The sequence below is a fragment of the Panthera leo genome, chromosome A1 (assembly GCF_018350215.1).
Source record: "Panthera leo isolate Ple1 chromosome A1, P.leo_Ple1_pat1.1, whole genome shotgun sequence".
Lineage (NCBI taxonomy): Eukaryota > Metazoa > Chordata > Mammalia > Carnivora > Felidae > Panthera > Panthera leo.
The window spans coordinates 139,946,721-139,961,718 of NC_056679.1; the positions used below are offsets into that span (position 1 = coordinate 139,946,721).

At 40.0% G+C, this 14,998-nt stretch overlaps 1 long non-coding RNA gene across 1 annotated transcript; it reads right to left on the reverse strand.

The window, feature by feature from the left end:
• Positions 1–412: 412 nt before the first annotated feature.
• LOC122221781 lies at positions 413–14,709 on the reverse strand. The gene is made up of 3 exons (XR_006203431.1): positions 14,530–14,709; positions 12,763–12,828; positions 413–538 (listed from the first exon to the last, which is right to left on the reverse strand). It is a non-coding gene; the product is annotated as an uncharacterized LOC122221781 (long non-coding RNA).
• Between the last annotated feature and the right edge of the window lie 289 nt (positions 14,710–14,998).

Below are 14,998 nucleotides of genomic sequence, written 5' to 3' on the forward strand. Positions count from 1 at the left end.
AAGTCCAAGACCAAAGTGTTGGTGGGATAGGTTTCTTCTGAGGCTTTCTCTTTGACTTGTGGATGGCCGTCTTCTCCCTGTGTCTTCCCATGGTCTTCCCTCTATGCATATCAGTCCAATTCTCCTCCTTTTATAAAGACACCAGTCATATTGGATTAGGGCCTACCCTAATGACCTCATTTTAATTTAATTAACTGTTAAATACCTTACCTCTAAATACAGTCACATCCTGAGGTACTAGAAGTTAGGACTTCAACATATGACTTTTAGGGGACACAATTCAGGCTATAAAACCCTGGCACACAGTGGACATTGCATAAGTGTCACTGAATGAATAAATGACTTCATAATCACCATAGTTCAAATACTGTAAAACAGAAAGGAAGCTTGATACTTATCTGAGTGTCCTGCTATTAGAGATGCTGGAGTGAGTGTTTAGATTGGCCAGTGGCATCTGTTTTTCTATAATCTCCAGAGGTGCTTCTTGTGCATAATCTTGAGTATCACTCTTGAGTATCACAGATCCATTCCAATCCCTCTGATTTTGACAAACAAACAAACAAAACTACAAAGCTTAGGGACTTGTCCAAGATCATACAACTAAGGAGTTGCAGATTTAGTATGTAAAACGAAATGCCTGGCCTACTATGCTGTTTCCAATGCCTTACATTTATAAAGAGCCACATTTTCCTGGCTAATGCTAAAATTATCCACAATTTAGACTTTAAGTTATGTGGGAAATTGAAGTCAGCACTCAAGGAGTACATCACTGTTCCTTCACTGGCCTAGGTCAATGGTTTGCAAAACAGGTACACTTGTTCAGTGGAGAAGCAAGTGTTAGCAAACCTCCTCCCTTTGTAACAAATTTGTGTTATATGTAGAATACAGTGATGGTCTGTAGAATAGTGTGGCAATCACCTTTCTTCTCCTCCTGGGTTGGGCAGAGTAGAGAAGAGGGTTAGCCTTTGCTTTTGAGAGTATGTGGCAACATCTGAGAAGCCTTGAAAGCTGATGGTCACCTGCATATGATCCCAAATGACCACACTCCTTATTTCTATAAATCTCCATCATTCCACCACTGGTAGAAGAAAGGAAAAGGGGGAAGACATGATGACAATGCCCAGATAAATATTACCAGTTTGATCCCCTGCGTGGAGGAGGCTATGTGTGCTGTCCTCTAAATTGGGAGTCTGCAGAGTTTGTACCCCCTTGTTCAGTCTCCCATTGTGAGCCCCTGTGATATCTAACGTGGGGAACACAGGAATCGCCTTAAGTTAGGATGCCACTGGTACTCATTTTCTGGACTTTGAGGCCTCCTCAATCTGTGATCCTGTCATTGAAGAGGGTGAGAGCTTCTGTAGCAGTGTCAGTAGAGGTGAATGAGGACAAACCGCTCAATGACCGCCTTCTATCATGCTAAGAAAGGTTTCGCCTACCGTTTTGTTTCTGGCTGGCCATGGGTAAATTATTAGAGTCAAGACATTACTGAAATAGCCTCTCCCCCTCTGAGCAGGGCTGTGTTGATGACTGGGGAGGTGGGTGGGAGATGTCTCACCCTATTTGTTTTGTGTTTTTTCTTGTTCTAAACTATATTATATGGTGGACTGAATGTTTTCATTACTGCTGATTCTGAGGTACTTGTGCCAGCCCTAAATTAGAGAGTCCTAATTGTTTTCTGATACAAACCGGCAGTTGGTATTGATTGTGATTACAGCTAGGGAGTTTGGGACTTTGGTTATTGATCAGCTCTGAACTCAGAGAACCTGTCTGCAGTGCAGAAACACAGAGATGGTCAGATCTCCTAATCCTTGCCTGCCTTTACCTCCCATCTCAGATTTCAAAGGGAATCTGTGGAGTAAACATCCTCCAGGCAAACACCCATACTTTAGTGCTAGTGCTAGGAGATTTGCAAAATAGATAAAATGTTCACTTGTGTTTCTAGGATTATTTTGGGAAAAGGTTTAATTTATCATCATTTTGGTCCATCCAAGAATACTGGTGCATATTCACTAATCTACAACTTTTAAGTTTAAAAAAAAAAATAGATTGAATCAGTACTTTTAAAATTATCTATGTATCATCATTTAAAAATATCTTTGTTTTCAATAACATTATTTTGATCTCAGTTTTTTGTTTTTTGTTTTTTGCATCATTTCTGGTGAATAATCCATTTGCTGGAAACTTGAGTTATAACAGATGGCATGAAATAGAAATGTTACCTCTGTAATTTAAAATCCATTTTCTTTCATTCCAGTTTATTTTTGAGGTATCTGCCTTGCAATCTCAGACTATGTAAATGTGTTTGTGACTTGGGTAAGAAATGTGCCACTGACTGGCATAACTGAATTGTAGAATAAATTTACTTCTCCTTTTTCATCTTTTTTAGGGCTGTGTCTAGACTGTGAACTGGCACCACCCATTTTGTGTTGCAGAGATCTATCTGATACCAGGAGGGACCATTAATAAGTCACAGACCAGACTGGCTTGAGTACTCTGGTCCATTAAAAACATCTTAGGGCCAGATAAACCCTGACCTCCCTAACAAAATGTGATTACCTGTTTCTTACTGCTTTACTTGCTCTCCAGATTCCTAAACTTAGGGCTGCGTTCCCAAGTGAGAACTCTTACTTGCGTTTTGTGACATTTGGCTTCTTTGATTCCTTAAACTTGATTTTGGCCTTGCACTAGAACTCCACCCCTTACCTCAGGGGCTAAAGAGATCCGTTTCTTCTCTGGCATTATGTATCTTCATGTACCCCTGGTTAGGCCTTGCTATGTTTTTTGTTTTTTAATGTTTATTTGTTTTTGAGAGAAGGAGAAAGAGCATGAGCAGGAGAGGGGCAGAGAGAGAGACACACACACAGTATCTGAAGCATACTCCAGGCTCTGAGAGGTCAGCACAGAGCCTGATGTAGGGCTTGAACCCACAAACCGTGAGATCATTACCTTAGCTAAAGTCAGACGCTTAACAGACTGAGCCACCCAGGTCCCCCTAGGCCTTGCTATGTTTTAGGTCATATCAGTCACTACCCTATCAATTGACCCATTTGATGGGAAAATTTGTAAAAGAGGCTACTCAGGTGGAATTGTAGTGAGTTGTCTTGGGTAGCTGACATCTTTCAGGGAGAGTTCCATAGAGAGTGATTATTTTAAATCTGTCCTGTAACTAGTCCATCGTCCTTTTATTCCATTCAAATAATATTTGTATTATTATTCAATGTGCTGATTTCTAGTTAGCAGATCACATCTACTTTTATCCTCGGGTGTATTATGGACTCCTTATGTGACCTAGGTAGAGTTGGACATATGTATAATTTTTCTCTTCTCTTCTGAAACAAGCGGGGGGAAAAAACCTGTACTTTTTTTGATGTATCTAGCAAGATACTTTCTCTTAGGGGGAGAATTATGTTTGGAGAAATACCTAAATAAGCACTTGGGGTAGAAGGTGAGGCACCAAAGGTATGAGTGTAGCTGGTGACAGAACTTGAGGAAAGATGGCAGAGCAACATGAATGAAGAGAGGACTGTATTTGTCATTTTCATGAGAAAAGAGGTGATAAAGAAGAGAAGGATAGAAGGATAGGTACATGGACTCCGAGAGGGTTAAGGAACAAAAGGTGAACCCTTTCAGGTAAGATGACCACAAAAATTTGGGGGAGTAGGAGTGATTAATAGAGGTTTTTAGGTGACTTTCTTGTCCCATCTTCAATCTGAACCCTTCCTAGGAATCCCAGATATAAAAAAAAATAAGAATGTTTTGGGTAAGGGGTGCCTGGGTGGCTCAGTTACTTGAGCATCTGACTCTTTTTTTTGTTTTGTTTTTGTTTTGTTTTGTTTTTTGTATGGAATTCCAGGATTTCTGTATTAAAGAATAAGTAAGACTCTCCAGATAAAGTCCTGACTACCCACTTAGTTTTTTTTTTTCAATATATGAAATTTATTGTCAAATTGGTTTCCATACAACACCCAGTGCTCATCCCAAAAGGTGCCCTTCTCAATACCCATCACCCCTTCTCCCCTCCCTCCCACCCCCCATCAACCCTCAGTTTGTTCTCAGTTTTTAACAGTCTCTTATGCTTTGGCTCCCTCCCACTCTAACCTCTTTTTTTTTTTCCTTCCCTTCCCCCATGGGTTTCTGTTAAGTTTCTCAGGATCCACATAAGAGTGAAACCATATGGTATCTGTCTTTCTCTGTATGGCTTATTTCACTTAGCATCACACTCTCCAGTTCCATCCACGTTGCTTCAAAGGGCCATATTTCGTTCTTTCTCATTGCCATGTAGTACTCCATTGTGTATATAAACCACAATTTCTTTATCCATTCATCCGTTGATGGACATTTAGGCTCTTTCCATAATTTGGCTATTGTTGAGAGTGCTGCTATAAACATTGGGGTACAAGTGCCCCTATGCCTCAGTACTCCTGTATCCCTTGGGTAAATTCCTAGCAGTGCTATTGCTGGGTCATAGGGTAGGTCTATTTTTAATTTTCTGAGGAACCTCCACACTGCTTTCCAGAGTGGCTGCAACAATTTGCATTCCCACCAACAGTGCAAGAGGGTTCCCGTTTCTCCACATCCTCTCCAGCATCTATAGTCTCCTGACTTGTTCATTTTGGCCACTCTGACTGGCATGAGGTGATATCTGAGTGTGGTTTTGATTTGTATTTCCCTGTTGCGGAGCGACGTTGAGCATCTTTTCATGTTCCTGTTGGCCATCCGGATGTCTTCTTTAGAGAAGTGTCTATTCATGTTTTCTGCCCATTTCTTCACTGGGTTATTTGTTTTTTGGGTGTGGAGTTTGGTGAGCTCTTTATAGATTTTGGATACTAGCCCTTTGTCCGATATGTCATTTGCAAATATCTTTTCCCATTCCGTTGGTTGCCTTTTAGTTTTGTTGGTTGTTTCCTTTGCTGTGCAGAAGCTTTTTATCTTCATAAGGTCCCAGTAATTCATTTTTGCTTTTAATTCCCTTGCCTTTGGGGATGTGTCGAGTAAGAGATTGCTACGGCTGAGGTCAGAGAGGTCTTTTCCTGCTTTCTTCTCCAGGGTTTTGATGGTTTCCTGTCTCACATTCAGGTCCTTTATCCATTTTGAGTTTGTTTTTGTGAATGGTGTGAGAAAGTGGTCTAGTTTCAACCTTCTGCATGTTGCTGTCCAGTTCTCCCAGCACCATTTGTTAAAGAGACTGTCTTTTTTCCATTGGATGTTCTTTCCTGCTTTGTCAAAGATGAGTTGGCCATACGTTTGTGGGTCTAGTTCTGGGGTTTCCATTCTATTCCATTGGTCTATGTGTCTGTTTTTATGCCAATACCATGCTGTCTTGATGATGACAGCTTTGTAGTAGAGGCTAAAGTCTGGGATTGTGATGCCTCCTGCTTTGGTCTTCTTCTTCAAAATTACTTTGGCTATTCGGGGCCTTTTGTGGTTCCATATGAATTTTAGGATTGCTTGTTCTAGTTTCGAGAAGAATGCTGGTGCAATTTTGATTGGGATTGCATTGAATGTGTAGATAGCTTTGGGTAGTATTGACATTTTGACAATATTTATTCTTCCAATCCATGAGCAGGGAATGTCTTTCCATTGCTTTATATCTTCTTCAATTACCTTCATAAGCTTTCTATAGTTTTCAGCATACAGATCTTTTACATCTTTGGTTAGATTTATTCCTAGGTATTTTATGCTTCTTGGTGCAATTGTGAATGGGATCAGTTTCTTTATTTGTCTTTCTGTTGCTTCAGTGTTAGTGTATAAGAATGCAACTGATTTCTGTACATTGATTTTGTATCCTGCAACTTTGCTGAATTCATGTATCAGTTCTAGCAGACTTTTGGTGGAGTCTATCAGATTTTCCATGTATAATATCATGTCATCTGCAAAAAGCGAAAGCTTGACTTCATCTTTGCCAATTTTGATGCCTTTGATTTCCTTTTGTTGTCTGATTGCTGATGCTAGAACTTCCAGCACTATGTTAAACAACAGCGGTGAGAGTGGGCATCCCTGTCGTGTTCCTGATCTCAGGGAAGAAGCTCTGTTTTTCTCCGTTGAGGATGATGTTAGCTGTGGGCTTTTCATAAATGGCTTTTATGATCTTTAAGTATGTTCCTTCTATCCCGACTTTCTCAAGGGTTTTTATTAAGAAAGGGTGCTGGATTTTGTCAAAGGCCTTTTCTGCATCGATTGACAGGATCATATGGTTCTTATCTTTTCTTTTATTAATGTGATGTATCACGTTGATTGATTTGCAAATGTTGAACCAGCCCTGCATCCCAGGAATGAATCCCACTTGATCATGGTGAATAATTCTTTTTATATGCTGTTGAATTCAATTTGCTCTTATCTTGTTGAGAATTTTTGCATCCATATTCATCAGGGATATTGGCCTGTAGTTCTCTTTTTTTACTGGGTCTCTGTCTGGTTTAGGAATCAAAGTAATACTGGCTTCATAGAATGAGTCTGGAAGTTTTCCTTCCCTTTCTATTTTTTGGAATAGCTTGAGAAGGATAGGTATTATCTCTGCTTTAAATGTCTGGTAGAACTCCCCTGGGAAGCCATCTGGTCCTGGACTCTTATTTGTTGGGAGATTTTTGATAACCGATTCCATTTCTTCGCTGGTTATGGGTCTGTTCAAGCTTTCTATTTCCTCCTGATTGAGTTTTGGAAGCGTGTGGGTGTTTAGGAATTTGTCCATTTCTTCCAGGTTGTCCAATTTGTTGGCATATAATTTTTCATAGTATTCCCTGATAATTGTTTGTATCTCTGAGGGATTGGTTGTAATCATTCCATTTTCATTCATGATTTTATCTATTTGGGTCATCTCCCTTTTCTTTTTGAGAAGCCTGGCTAGAGGTGTGTCAATTTTGTTTATTTTTTCAGAAAACCAACTCTTGGTTTCGTTGATCTGCTCTACTGTTTTTTTAGATTCTATATTGTTTATTTCTGCTCTGATCTTTATTATTTCTCTTCTTCTGCTGGGTTTAGGCTGCCTTTGCTGTTCTGTTTCTATTTCCTTTAGGTGTGCTGTTAGATTTTGTATTTGGGATTTTTCTTGTTTCTTGAGATAGGCTTGGGTTGTGATGTGTTTTCCTCTCAGGACTGCCTTCGCTGCATCCCAAAGCGTTTGGATTGTTGTATTTTCATTTTCGTTTGTTTCCATATATTTTTAAATTTCTTCTCTAATTGCCTGGTTGACCCACTCATTCTTTAGTAGGGTGTTTTTTAACCTCCACGCTTTTGGAGGTTTTCCAGACTTTTTCCTGTGGTTGATTTCAAGCTTCATAGCATTGTGGTCTGAAAGTATGCATGGTATAATTTCAATTCTTGTATACTTATGAAGGGCTCTTTTGTGACCCAGTATATGATCTATCTTGAAGATGTTCCATGTGCACTCAAGAAGAAAGTATATTCTGTTGCTTTGGGATGCAGAGTTCTAAATATATCTGTCAAGTCCATCTGATCCAATGTATCATTCAGGGCCCTTGTTTCTTTATTGACCGTGTGTCTAGATGATCTATCCATTTCTGTAAGTGGAGTGTTAAAGTCCCCAGCAATTACCACATTCTTATCAATAAGGTTGCTTATGTTTATGAGTAATTGTTTTATATATTTGGGGGCTCCGGTATTCGGTGCATAGACATTTATAATTGTTAGCTCTTCCTGATGGATAGACCCTGTAATTGTTGTATAATGCCCTTCTTCATCTCTTGTTACAGCCTTTAATTTAAAGTCTAGTTTGTCTGATATAAGTATGGCTACTCCAGCTTTCTTTTGGCTTCCAGTAGCATGATAAATAGTTCTCCATCCCCTCACTCTCAATCTAAAGGTGTCCTCAGATCTAAAATGAGTCTCTTGTAGACAGCAAATAGATGGGTCTTGTTTTTTTATCCATTCTGATACCCTATGTCTTTTGGTTGGTGCATTTAATCCATTTACATTCAGTGTTATTATAGAAAGATACGGGTTTAGAGTCATTGTGATGTCTGTAGGTTTCATGCTTGTAGTGATGTCTCTGGTACTTTGTCTCACAGGATCCCCCTTAGGATCTCTTGTAGGGCTGGTTTAGTGGTGACGAATTCCTTCAGTTTTTGTTTGTTTGGGAAGACCTTTATCTCTCCTTCTATTCTAAATGACAGACTTGCTGGATAAAGGATTCTCGGCTGCATATTTTTTCTGTTTAGCACACTGAAGATATCGTGCCAAGCCTTTCTGGCCTGCCAAGTTTCAAAGGAGAGATCAGTCACGAGTCTTATAGGTCTCCCTTTATATGTGAGGGCACGTTTATCCCTTGCTGCTTTCAGAATTTTCTCTTTATCCTTGTATTTTGCCAGTTTCACTATGATATGTCGTGCAGAAGATCGATTCAAGTTACGTCTGAAGGGAGTTCTCTGTGCCTCTTGGATTTCAATGCCTTTTTCCTTCCCCAGTTCAGGGAAGTTCTCAGCTATAATTTCTTCAAGTACCCCTTCAGCACCTTTCCCTCTCTCTTCCTCCTCTGGGATACCAATTATGCGTATATTATTTCTTTTTAGTGTATCACTTAGTTCTCTAATTTTTCCCTCATACTCCTGGATTTTTTTATCTCTCTTTCTCTCAGCTTCCTCTTTTTCCATAACTTTATCTTCTAGTTCACCTATTCTCTCCTCTGCCTATTCAATCCGAGCTGTCGTCGTTTCCATTTTGTTTTGCATTTCGTTTAAAGCGCTTTTCAGCTCCTCGTGACTGTTCCTTAGTCCCTTGATCTCTGTGGCAAGAGATTCTCTGCTGTCCTGTATACTGTTTTCAAGCCCAGTGATTAATTTTATGACTATTATTCTAAATTCGCTTTCTGTTATATTATTTAAATCCTTTTTGATCAGTTCATTAGCTGTTGTTATTTCCTGGAGATTCTTCTGAGGGGAATTCTTCCGTTTGGTCATTTTGGATAGTCCCTGGAGTGGTGCGGACCTGCAGGGCACTTTCCCTGTGCTGTGGTGTATAACTGGAGTTGGTGGGCAGGGCCACAGTCAGACCTGATGTCTGCCCCCAGCCCACTGCTGGGGCCACAGTCAGACTGGTGTGTGCCTTCTCTTCCCCTCTCCTAGGGGCGGGATTCACTGTGGGGTGGCGTGGCCCATCTGGTGTACTTGCACACTGCCAGGCTTGTGGTGCTGGGGATTTGGCGTATTAGCTGGGGTGGGTAGGCAAGGTGCACAGGAGCAGGAGGGGCAGCCTTAGCTCGCTTCTCCTTAGGTGATCCACTTCAGGAGGGGCCCTGTGGCAGTGGGAGGGAGTCAGATCCGCTGCTGGAGGTTTGGCTCCACAGAAGCACAGTGTTGGCTGTTTGCGTGGAGCGAGCAAGTTCCCTGGCAGGAACTGGTTCCCTTTGGGATTTTGGCTGGGGGATGGGCGAGGGAGATGGCGCTGGCGAGCGCCTTTGTTCCCTACCAAACTGAGCTCTGTCGTCCGGGGGCTCAGCAACTCTCCCTCCCTTTGTCCTCCAGCCTTCCTGCTTTCTGAACAGAGCTGTTAACTCACGCTTCAGCCACGCTCAGCATGGAGCCTGCTTTGGATTCTCTCTTTGCTTTCTCTCTCTCTGCCCCTTCCCCATTCACACTCCCTCTTTCTCTCAGAAGAAATAAATAAACTTAAAAAGGATGTTTTGGGTAAGAATACATGGGTTTTTAAGCAGGTAAGTTGATTTCATGATTAAGTTGAATATGTTGAGGTGTCAGGTGAAGGAAATTCTCCTGAGATGGAAGAAAACACACCAGGGATTCTCAGACCCAGTTGTCTTGCAGAAGTATTGGAGTTCTGAAGGCCAGAGAACTGTATAAGATGAGACAGTTTTACTCAGATCTCAAGAGGCTAAAGATTCCATCTAATATTTAGATTATACTCATATGTGGCCTGGATATTGGGTAAGAGGCTCAAGCTTCTGAGTAATAATAGCCTTTGGGCCAAAAAAATCAGGAAGACGTTGATCTCTGGAAACTTTCAATTGCCAATTGATTAGTGTTAATCAAGGAACAGAAGAGTACTAGGAAAGGCTCCTGGGGACTCATCTCTGCCTACAAGGGAGAAAATTTGGCTCATTGCATTTATTCCACCTGATACTGTATTCTTTATGATCATGGGTTGGAGAGAGGGGATGGTGAGGATGGGTCTTGAAATGCACTGGAAAAGAATGCAGAGGTTTAGCTGAATAAACCTGCTCTTTAACTCTAGATTTGGGATAGACATGTTGAATTATCTGTTTTCATGAGACAAATGTGCCATCATGAGGTCTGTAAAATTTTCAAGATTCTATGGGTATGGCTAACTTTTAACAGTGAGATTTATTTTTATTGATTTATTATTTTTAAGCTTATTTATTTATTTTGAGAGAGAGAGAGAGCGAGCACACTCATGAGCAGGACAGGGGCAGAGAGAGAGGGGGGAGGGAGAAAATCACAAGCAGGCTCCATGCTGTCAGTGCAGAGTCGGACATAGGTCTCAATCGCATGAACCCTGAGATCATGACTTGAGCCAAAATCAAGAGTCAGACACTTGACTGAGCCACTAAGGTACCCCCGAACAGTGAGATTTAATTCAGGAAATTTACTTCACACCTGCCATGCAAAAAGCACAGTGAAAAAACTCTGAAAGTACATAAGATAGAGGAAAAGAGACATTCTTGCTGGGGAGACCAGACATATCACCAAGGAGAACAAGGATTTTGGGTCTATGAATGGCAACTAGTCTAGTTGAGTGTGTGTTAAGGGAAATTGTGGAAGATAAGCCATGAAGGGAGGGAGAATTATTAACTTTATCTTTAGAATTCTGTTTTGAGATGTCAATTTTTATTTACAGCTCAGTTGTCTACTTGCATTCCTCTTTTATTCAAAGAAAAAGAAAAACTGAATCAGCACAGTGTTATGGAGTAAAATCTTGGGAGAATTGTTGAAGAGGTTTACATAAACACACATATATTTTTTAATCTTTAAATCGTTTTTATTTTTACTTTTTTGTTTTTAGTATTTATTATTTTTATTTTTTATTTTAGAGAGAGAACATGAGGTGGGTGGGAGAGGGGCAGAGGGAGAAAGAAAGAGAATCCCAAGCAGGCCCCACATCCAGCACAGAGCTGGACACAGGGCTTGATCCCACAATCCTGGGATCATGACCTGAGCCAAAATAAGAATCAGTTGTTCAACCAACTGAGCCACCCAGGCACCCCATAAATTTTAAAACATTTTTTTAAATGGAATATAGTTGACATATAGTATTAGTTTCAGGTCTACAATTATGTATGCTACAAAATGCTCTCCATAATAAATGTAATTACTGTACAAAATTATTACAGTAATATTGATTATATTACTTATGCTGTACCTTTCATCCCTGTGACTTATTTATTTTATAGTGGGAGGTGTGTACCTCCTAATCCCCTTCACCTATTTCATCCATACTCCCACCTCCTGTCTGCTGCAAGCACCAGTTTGTTCTGTACATTTATGAGTCTGTTTCTATTTTCGTTATTGTTGTTTGTATGTTAGTTCATTTGTTTTGTTTTTTAGATTCCATATGTAAGTTTACGTTTCTCTCTCTCTGTCTGACTTCTTTCATTTAGCATAATACCCTCTAGGTCCATCCATATTGTTGCAAGTGGCAAGATCTCACTTTTTTTTATGGCTGAGTAATACTCCATTGTATATATATCCCATATTTTTATCCATTCATCTATGGATGGACACTGAAGTTGAAGTAGTGTTTTTGTTTTCCTCAGTTAGATACCAGTGTATCACTACTGGCTCGTGTGGTATTTCTATTTTTCGTTTTTTTGTGGCATCTTCATACTATTTTCCACGGCGTCTGTACCAATTTATATTCCCACCAATAGTGCAAGAGGGTTCTCTTTCCTACACTTCCCACCAACCCTTGATATATCTTGTCTTTTTGATTATAGCCATTCTAACAAGTGTGAGGCGATATCTCATTGTGGTTTTGTTTTGCATTTCCCTGATGATAAGTGATGTTGAGCATCCTTTCATGTATCTGTTGACCCTCTGTCTGTCTTCTTTGAAAAATGTCTCTTCAGGTCTTCTGCCCATTTTTTAATGGGATTATCTGTATTTTTTTGAGTATTGAGTTGTATGAGTTCTTTACATATTTTGGACATTGATCCCATATTGGATATGTCATTTGCAAATATCTTCTCCCATTCAGTAGGTTGCCTTTTTGTTTTGTTGATGGTTTCCTTTGCTGTGCAAGTTAGGAGTTTTATGGTGTCAGGTTTACATTTAGGTCTTTAATCCATTTGGAGTTTATTTTTGTGTATGATATGAGAAAATGGTCCAGTTTCATTCTTTTGTGTGTAACTGCTCAGTTATCCCAATATCATTTACTGAAGAGACTACCTTTTCCTCACTGTGTATTTTTGTCTCCTTTGCTATAGATTAATTGACCGTGTAAACATGGGTTTATTTCTGGGCTCTCTGTTACTTTCCATCAATCTATGTACTTATTTTTGTGTCAGTATCATACTGTTTTGATCACCCACATATATGTTTAAAGCACAAATTACATGTGATAGCACAAGACCAAATTTCTGTCTTTCACACTTACAGGATGGATGTTTGATAGTTTTGATATACTTTGGTACGTTTTCAGAAGGTTAGGCAGAAATGGGCTCCCTCCCTACCCCAATTCAGATGATTAAATTTCTGCCTATAAAATAATATTTTTTTAGCTAGAGTATTTTGTTTGCTTGAAACAGGTCTTTGGAAGGCAAGGAGAATACTAGTTCACCTTTGGGAGCCTTGAGATACTTCTTATCTGGATTACCTGGAATCAGGGATCTCAGAGGCCACAGTCCTGAAAAAGAGAGACCATGGGTAGGCTTAAGTCAATGAAATATCCCAGCAACTCTGGGTGTTTTATGACTTCTCACTGTCTTTGTGCAAATTGATCAGAACTGCCCTCTGTCCAGAATGTCAAGAACAAAGTTGTCCTCTGTACATGTGAGCAGTAACATGGAACTTAAAACCCCCAAAAGTGATCCATCTGTCTGTACAATTTAATGACTTGACTTTTTGTCTCCCTTCCAAGGTTGAGCCATCACTTCTGGGACTTAGATTCTAGGAGAACATGGTTCCCATCTATCATCTTACCTGTAGGCAGACATAGTTATAGACAGAGCTAATGTCTATGATGTAAGAACCAATTTTAACAAATCTACCTCTTAAATTACTCTTTGTGGTATGGCTATGATGAATAACTGATCTTAGTCAGAATTATTATTCTCATAAATTTCTGAGTTGGCTAGATCCTGATAATAAATACAACATGGAGTTCACTTTTGCAAATGAAATTTTAGTCCTGGGGCACCTGGGTGGCTCAGCCGGTTGAGCATTGACTTTTGATTTCAGCTCAGGTCATGATCTCACCATTATGAGATTAAGCCCTGTGTTGGGCTCTGCACTGACAGCATGGAGCCTGCTTGGGATCCCCTCTCTCTCTCACTCTCTTTCTCTCTCTCTCCCTCCCCAGCTCACACGTACTCTGTCTCACAAAATAAATAAATGAATTTTTTAAAAAAGAAATTTTAGTCCTATTTCTTACTGATGAGCAAAAATTATTGCAGATAATCCCAACACTTCAAATGATTATCAATAACTTGAGCTAAGCATGACCCTGCTTCAAAATGTGTCCTTGGAATTCTGCTTTCAGCCTCACTTTAGGCTTTTGTCCTTCCATATGATATTACAATCATGAAAGAACACGAATTCCTTTATATTAAAGGACTCTTGAATGTTTCTGGATTCTCTAATGATGTTGAATGTTTTTACCCCAAAATTTGACCATAAAACAAGGCAAAGTTTTCTTCTATTTTTTTTCTTTGCTTCCACCCAGGAGCTACTGGTAGTGATCATATGAGAACAAAGGCTCTTGGTGTATAAAAACCCTCAAATGCCAAGCTTCTGGCTGCTCGTCCTCTGCTGGAGTCCTTGTCCTTATCCTCTGGGGCAAATCATGTAGTAATTAATCAGTTTGATTAATACATGCATTAAGAAATGAGTACCCATGTTGCCAAATAAACTGGAAAAAGAAATAGCAGCTCCTTTGCTGGCTGTAGTGTTATATTGCTTTGGATAGAATTTTAAGTGCAAATGCAGATGGCTCTTGAAACAATATAAAGAGCATTTAGATCCTTGAGCTGAGGCTGCAGATAAATTTTGAGGCAGAGGGGGAGTTTGGGTGGCTCAGTCCATTAAGCATCCAACTCTTGATTTCGGCTCAGGTCACGATCTCACAGTTCGTGAATTCTAGCCCTGCATTTGACTCTTCGCTGACATTGCAGAACCTGCTTGGGATTCTCTCTCTCATCTCTCTTTCTGCCCCTCCTCACTCTCTCTCTCTCTCTCTCTCTCTCTCTCTCTCTCTCTTTCTCTCTCTCTCTCTCAAAAATAAATGAATTAAAAATTTTTTTGAGGCAGAGTACGGAAGAGTGGTCTCCAGACAGCCAATCCGATTTGTCTCCAGTCTCCGAGCTAACATTCTAAGGTGGCTCTCTACCTCATTCAGTGAAGCTCAGAGTTCTTCACAGCATCCTGGAAAAAGGTGACTGCATACCTTTCTGTGTTATTTCATTTCTTAAAAATGTTTTGAAAGCTATAAAGCTCTCTAATATATTATTACGTCATATGTAGTAGGTTGAATAGTGTCCCACAAATTCACATCCATCTGGGACCTCACCTTGTGATCTTACTTGGAATTAGAATTTTCACAGATGTAATTAGTTAAAATGAGGTCATAGTGGATTAGGGTGTGTCCTAAATCCAGTGACTGATGTTCTTATAAGAGGACACTCATATACATGGGCAAACAAGAAAGAAGGCTATATAAGGCCTTGGAGTGATGCAGCCTTAACCCAAGGAATGTCAAGGATTGCTGACCACCACCAGATGCTAGAAAAGAGGAGGGAACATATTCTCCCTTGGAGCATCCAGAAGAAACCAATCCTGCTGACACAGTGATTTCAGAC